This window comes from Zeus faber (genome assembly GCF_960531495.2).
Source record: "Zeus faber genome assembly, chromosome: 17".
Classification (NCBI taxonomy): Eukaryota; Metazoa; Chordata; class Actinopteri; order Zeiformes; family Zeidae; genus Zeus; species Zeus faber.
Window position 1 is genome coordinate 6,577,400 of NC_137204.1, and position 8,223 is coordinate 6,585,622.

The window sequence follows — 8,223 nt, forward strand, 5'->3', positions numbered from 1 at the left end:
ACCCCGCTTCATACAATATTGATGACCATGGGTTATGTAGGTCAGGCCAGAGCAATGCAGGGAAGCCGAAGAGGGAGAAATCACAGAAGACGAGGATGTGTGAGAGGTAAACACACTGGAGGAGATTGTGAATGAGCAGAGAGCAAAACTCCTGGTGGACAACAAGAAGCAAGAGGGGGCAGGGTGTTGATAGATGAGAGATGTTGAGAAATGAACAGATTGTATTTAGTGAAGTTGCAGCATCCTTTGTTTGCTAATCAAATGCACAATCTGTGGGTGTGGCAGCATGGAGCTGCTCCTCACCTGTTGGGCTTTCTACTCCGATTGGTTGCCAGATTTGCACTCGCTGCGTGTCCTTAAGTGTGAGCGGCTGCCAGGGCTTGTTCCTGCCTCAAGGGCCACAGCGTGTCACATTATAATCTTTGTGCTTTCATTATACTGTGGTACTATGACTAATACTACTACCACTACTACTGCTGCTGCTGCTGCTGCTACTGCTACTGCTAGACATCCAGCTTTGTTTTAACTAATATACAGTGATAAATGGGTTACAATACATTTATGTTCTTCAATTGCGTACTTTTGAACTATGCATCATACACACTCACAGTATTACTACTATTCATACTTCTACCACTCATAATAATAATAATAATGATAATAATTAAATAATACAAATTCATGACTAATCAAATAATTAAACTTAATTTCACTACTCGTAATTCAAATAATGTGAATACTTCTACTACTACTATTGCTACAACTATATAATAATAATCATAATTATGGATTTTTTTTTATCTGTATTCTTTTTTTCAGTGTAGAAAAGGTTTACAAAGTAAACAGTCAATAGAAATACTATATACGGTGATCAGAACTGTATTAATTTAGGCACAATTCCATATAAAAAGAATTTGTTGTGGTAAGGATTGGTCCATTGGTAAACAGATTGTCATAAAAAGCTTAAACAGTCTGAACAAATTATAATAGCCAAATGTACAATAATTGCCAAATACCAAAAGAAAATAGCGAAATATAAATTCTGTATTCTGTATATTTTTGTATATTTTATCATTTTTGATCAAACATACAAAAATATACAGAGTGCGGGGTGTGATGGAGATCCTTCTTAATCTTGTGTGTGTGTGTGTGTGTGTGTGTGTGTGTGTGTGTGTGTGTGTGTGTGTGTGTGTGTGTGTGTGTGTGTGTGTGTGTGTGTGTGTGTGTGTGTGTGTTTGTGCAACATACTGTAGGAGGAGTTGGTCTGCAGTTCTTGGCAGCAGCAACTAGCAGCATGGTAGTATCCGGCATTTCCAGATCCTGCCATTGTTGATCAGAGAGAGAGAGAGAGAGAGAGCGAAAGAGAGAGGAGAACCCAGAGAGAACCCTGTTGAATATTGCTGTTGAATAAATTGAAAATATAGTTTTGGCTAAATTGGTAAGTCTTTAAAATATGCCAATATGTGATTTCCAACCACTTAAAGTTTAGTCCAGCCAGACAAAATACCCACACAAAGGGCAGGAAAGTCTCGGTCGGCCTCCTCACTCAATCTCCAGTTAGAGTGGAGTAAAATGAACACTAAACTCACTAGGCGCACATCTGGAGTCTGTAAGCCTCCTCAGAGGATCTCAGGCTGCAACGTGCTTCACCTCGGGGTCAGGTCCAGAAATGCTTTCAAATGTAATCATTAAAATCCTAAAGTCAACTCTAAAACTCACGGCAGTGAATGGTAGTGTCGGGTCGTTAGCGAACAATTTGTTCTTTTAGGCCGAATCTTATAAGTGAACAAAATTAACTGAATCTTCCGCCAAATGCTACTGCCAGAAGTTGTTCGCCTACAAACCCAAAGAACTGGCGGAAATTGTTCAGAACTGTTTCCTACAGTTCTTTTAGTTCCTTGGATTCGTTCATTGATTCCCTCTTTAGTTATTTTAGTCAGGATGCTGTTATTTCAGTCCATAGTGAAAACATTATACATGCATGATCCCACCTACACTTGGCAACATTGACATTTAAGTTTAGTAAAATCTTTGTCATGTTAAGTTGTTCATTTAAATATTTTGATTTTATATTTTTGTTTTAGATAGTTTGGATCAAAATGCCGTATTCATTCAAAATGGGACGCAAGATTAAATTGTCCAATTCAGGAGGTTTCTGTATTTTACAGGACAGATAGAGGATATATATTTTTTAATTTACCACGGCGTGCCCACCCAATCAAACTCATCAGAGCTCTGCTTCCCGCCGCCGATGGGCCAGGCCCGATGCGCACACGCACCGCACATCGGCCACTGCTGTGCGGGTATGGCTACTCCATGCTGCTTCTTGCTTTCTGCTGGGTTTTTTTTCGCAATCACACTGAAACCATTACAGTGATGTTGAACATGACACACCAGAAATAAAATGAAAGGCATACTCCTACTGGCAAAGGGAAACACGTCAATCGCCTATTTTTAGTGGGTTTATCCATATTTGAAAGAAAAATAGCATATACATATGCTATTTTTGGTGTAAAAACGATATGAATGTATGAATGCCAACATTATCTGAAATCTGGGAGTGAGCTCTGATAAGATCATGAATTCGGTTTCCTCAGCATTAAGAACCAACTTTAGACCACACAATGAGGCCTGCAGCTGTTGAAAAGCAGCCTGGAGCTCATCAACAGTCTGACTCAGAGGAGAAGCAGCTGAGTAGACTATTGCATGATCTGCTTAAAGATGCACTTTAGCTGTAAGCATGTCCTTCCCAATGTTATTTATGAAAATAGAGGATAAAATGGGCTAAAATTTAACCTTAAGGTGGTGGTACACTTAAAAAGAAGAAGTTTTTGACCAAAAAGACGTGTTCAGAACAAGATCGGAACAAATTGATGCGGTGATCTGGGTTCTTGCGGTATTCTCTGCGCGTGGCCCCCAGGCGAACTATGTCTTTTGTCTTTCTTTCGTTCTGAGAGCGCCCCCTTGTCACGATTGGTCCAAATGCGGTTGCATCATGGCAGGAGACAGAGCAGAAACATTTGGAGCATGTTTTATATATATTTCCTCAAATATAGGCTGGTACTCAAATAAAAAATGGTAAATAAATTGAATCTGAGTCAGTCTGTGTCCTTTTTCTCTGCCAGCGCTGCACTACGGGGACCGAGCATCCCGTGCCGATCCCTGGGTCGGTTTTCCCGTGTTTTTATTTCAGATCTCTTGTTTTTGTTCATTTCTACTTGTATGATACGAGCATTGAGTTTATTTTCGATTATTTTGAGGAGCACGGCACGGAAGTTGAGGTAAATAAAAAGCCCTCGGTCACTATTTGAGGAAATATTGGTACTGTCAATAAATACCACTATGTAACGCAATGTTTGAGTTTGATTTCACAATTTTTCTTTTTTTTGATATTGCAAAGCCACTCCCTACTACTCTTGCTGTGGAGTTCATGCTCCTTTTACCGCCAAATTCTTATTGAGTCTGTTGAGTATTCCGTTTACACGTCTTTTGTTCTCACGTCTTTTTAAGTTTACCTCCTGCTTTAGAGATTTCCATGAAGCTTGATGTGGGGGTCTCTTCCCAGAGGTAGGGGTTTAGGGAGGGAGACGGAGTCTTCCTGGCTGTGGTGCGGCAACATGGGTTTTATTGTCCATTTCACAATACGGCACGCTGGCCACAATTATATATAACAACTGAGGATTTATTATAATAATGCGGTTGGTAATGATCCTTTTGGGCGCTGCTGGGCTGCTCATGAGCCCGTGCGCCAATCCCCTCTGGAAGACAGACACACATTAAGAAAACAACCTGCCCCGAGACGATTCGAGGCAGCTTGGTGGCCGCGGAAAGGGAATTGTGCTGTCGTTCGCAGCCGGTGCTTTACCACGGCCCTTTGTCCGCCACACTTGACTTGTGACCTTCTGTATATACACACTGGGTTCTATCTACGAAGTAGTTCCTGAACCACTCTATAGATTGACACTCATACCGACATCAGAGTCTGCCCAACAGCAGCTCATGTTCGACAGAATCAAATGCCTTGGCCAGATCAACAAACAGGGGATTCAAAAATTTTGGCAAGGGAAGGAAATTTGTATAGAGGGCGGTGGTTGTTTAAGTTCGAAGGGTCCGCACCCTTCAATGCGGGGAGAACATAGGTTGCTTTCCAGATTTTGGGGAAGGAATTAATCTGGATTCATCTTTGATTAAAAATATGAGCAATATGCTCGGCAATAAAATCAGCTGCAGGCTTTAAAAGATAATGATCCAGATTGCCGGGTCCAGATGACTATTTTGGAACAATTGCCTTCCAAGCTTTACAGATCTGCATACAAGAAACTGGTCTAAAACAAAGGGGTCCCCTAGGTCCCTGAGACTGGAAACTGGAATTCGAGCTCCGAGACCCTGCTTCATATGTATTAAAGACACAATCAGCTGATACAAAATACGCATTAAGCAAGTGCCCAACAATATCATTGCTTATCAATGCTCTTAATTTCAGTTGAGTCAACTAAAATGTGTTTAGGGATGCCTGAAGTGGAGTTAAAACATGATAATGATTTGATCTGTTTCCAGAATTTAGTAGGAATATTGAGTATTATAATATAATAATTATATATAATTTTAATAGAATATTGAGGAATATTGTTTTTCCAAAACAGATTTTCAGTCATATTCTGACTTGGATATATCCTAGTCTGGATTGTGCATTAATTTCTCAGATCTGTAAAGGCAGTCCAGTCCGCAGGGAAGTTAATGGATCACCCTAGGCCTAGGAGGCGTTCCTGTCCCTGATCAGGTTAGATAGTTCCTCTGCTAACCAAGGGTTGCCCCTCCCAGAAATCCTGAATTTCGTTATAGGAGCATGCTTATTGCAAATCAAGATGAAAGAGTTGTGAAAATATTCCCACACTCAATATTATGGATTATGCTGACTCTGCCAATGTCACAATTGTACAGATAATGCAGAAATGCTTGTTCTTCAAATAATTTAAAATATAAAATAATACAAACATAATACAATAGCACAATAATCGCTAACATTATTACAGAATACTGCAGTCGAGATTTACTTGCGGGGCAGATTTGTCCTTTGGGTTGCGCCTAGAAGGAGCATTATCAGATTTAAGGAATCACACAATTCTTCAATGCAATCGGAGGCAGAGGAAAGACAATCCCAATTGGAATCGCCCATAAAAGTGAATTTGGAGTCATTGAAACTGCGTGAGGAAATGGCTTCTTTTGTTGCCGATGGGGGTCTGTAACAGCCAACAACAGTAATGTGAGTATCCTTGGAAATATTCACTTTAATAGTGAGCAGTTCAACCTGTCTGGCTTTGGTTATAGACTGTGACATAGAGCTACACTGTACAAAGTCCAAGATGTTCGCAATCCTTTTTTTTTTTTTATTACAGAGAACAGGCAGTTTCAGTATTCTAATTGAGATAAATAGGCCAATAAGGCATGACATTTCTTTCAAAGTATGCGATAATAGGGATTTTTGCTGAGTTGCATGAAGCGCGGCTGCAGAACTATAAGACATTAGTATTCTAAATCCTAAATCCTAAACTTCCCCATCAGTGATTTAATATGGTATTTCATTGCATTAAATTTCTACTATGTGCAATTCTATCATAGATTTATGTCCATAACATTTATATTTTTTAAGCTTTATTTTAGTTTAATAGAGGTTTTTTAACTTTTAACTTTTAACTTTTTAACTGAACTGTGATGTAACTGTTCAAACTGATTTAAGTGACTTTGTGAAGGCTCAAATCAAGGCAGTGATAAGGAGAGAAAGGCTGCATGCTGCCAACAGTAATGCTGGGTTGATTCCTGGCTAGATTGGCTTGGTAGTGAGACTCCATGAATGAAGAAGAATGAAGAATCTTTAATCATCACAAAGCACACCACACTACAACACAATCACGCGCACACACACACACACACATGCACATGCTTTGGATGGTGACTGGTTAAATGAGGCCTCTGCAATTAACCCATCCTTGGCTTGTCCTTCCTCCGGGGGCGTAGCCAGGAGCAGTGGGCAGCATTCGTGGACGCACCCTGTGAATCTGTGCTTTTGCCCTTCTACCTTCTACCTTTTTGTTAAGCCTTATATACATTTAGGTCTATGAACTCTGATTTGTCTATAAACTCTTTGAATTGAACACAAGAGGTCTCATGTTACGTTCATGGTCAAATATTGAATTTTTGAAATCGAACAAATACCATTTTCACTTGTTAAATTTTGCTTTAATTGGCATATACAGTACTGTATAGGTACAATATCATAGGTTTCAATTTCTAAAGTCAAGTAGAGAATGCAACTGTAAGTTGTTGAAATTACATTTCTGATACCAAAAATGAAATTTCTGTCTCACATTATTCAAACCGTGATTGCATTTTCAAAGCAGCCCGATTTGGACAGCGAACTGTGAACCAGGGAACTGGTTTTAAAAATATTACATAACGTGATTCATTTTGCGCATGAATAACAGCACAAAGAAAGGGCAATCCAAAAATTGTGAAACAAAGCATGCCAACTCATTGGGGAACTGACAAATAATTGCAAATGATGATTGTATTTTTAAAAGCAATGAGATGCAATGTGTTTTATTATGTTTAATTCTGAGAGAATTGAAATCCTGCTGGGCTAGAAGAGCTCAGAACTAGACAGACCTCTGGCTGCTTTAAAGGCTATGAGTCAGTGTCTTCAGGGTTCGGGCTGTCTCCAACAGCGTGACAACCTCTAGACAAAATGAGTAAAACTACAAAAAAGCAAACAATATTATTATTCTCCCAATTTTTCATTTTTTCTTACTGTGACACATTGCCAAGCCAGGCCTTAAGAAAATGTACTATTAAAGCTCACAATATAGTCATGCAGTCCTTAAACGCCCTAGAAATGATTACTGCTGTGGCCAATGTTACGCTATGGATGTACTCCGGCTGTTGCAAAAACCAGATTGAAATAAAATGTGATGTTACTATTCAGAACATTTAAAACATGTAAAAAAAAAAGGTTTTATGTAAGTTTCCTGTTTCCTAAAACTAGATTTAACGTTTTTAAGACTTTTGAAGAACGTTTGCCCCATTGGACTGCAGCTAAGCACAGTGAGAAGCTGCAGCAGAGTGGTTAGTTTCAGAGGATTGTTGTACTATGAAGAGTTATAGGTGATGGAAACCAAAATTTTAATAAAGCAGAACATTTTTCGTACTTATCCTATAAATAGATTTGAAATGTACAGGATGGGAGAACTCTAAGTGGATACAGATATCATTGCTAATATGAGTGGTAAGTGTAACACGTTATAGCGCCATTTATAAACCCTATCTGATTCACCAAAAGTTAAATATGTGTTCTAAATGATGATGATGATGATGATGATGATGATGATGATGATGATGATGATTATCATTATTTCTATCATTATTTTTCTTGAAAAATAGAGAAAGTACGATGTAAAAGGAAGAAATAATTAAGTTTGTGATGAACTTCCTATTTGCTTTCAACTCTTTTGAAACCTGTGCATATTTTATATTTCCCATGTCTTCCTCCCACCTTTCAATGTAATGGCTTTTTCATCTGCATTCTGTACTTGCAGAATATCCAGACAGGGAAATTCATCATCCTAGTAACAACCGGGTAGAGGAGCAGGTTAAAATCCCAGCACTGCAGGGTTTTTCTTTTTTTGTCCTGCATTAATTACGGTTGTAATTTATCTGCTTTAGCTGTCATTGGCATCTTGTGCCGTCGGTCAATGAAGCATCACTGAAAAGTGTAAAATCAAGTGTGGAAAAATAGATATGAGCGATATGAAAGCAATTGCTTCTTACAAATTGTATTAAGGCTTAGAGACACACGAACACACGCACAAATTAATCCACAAATTTAACAAGAATAATTTCACAGGCAATCATTTCATGGTTATCGTACTGGATTGACATATCTGAATTGTGTGTAGTCGCGCATGCACACCTCGTCAGGCACACATAATATGCCCTGGGTGTAAATACTCTACCACTGTACTTTACAAGGTACAGCTCACCTAGCTCACACACACATAGCTCACCTTTATTGGCTGTCCAAGGGCCACTCCTCTGAAAAGTCTCACAGCCCACCAATCACAGTCCTATGACAGCTTGCATCCATGGCCATGCCCATATCCAAGCTCCAACATAAGAACACCTTCTGCTATCTGCAAGTAGGCTAAGTGGATAAGTGTCCAGGTGTCTTAC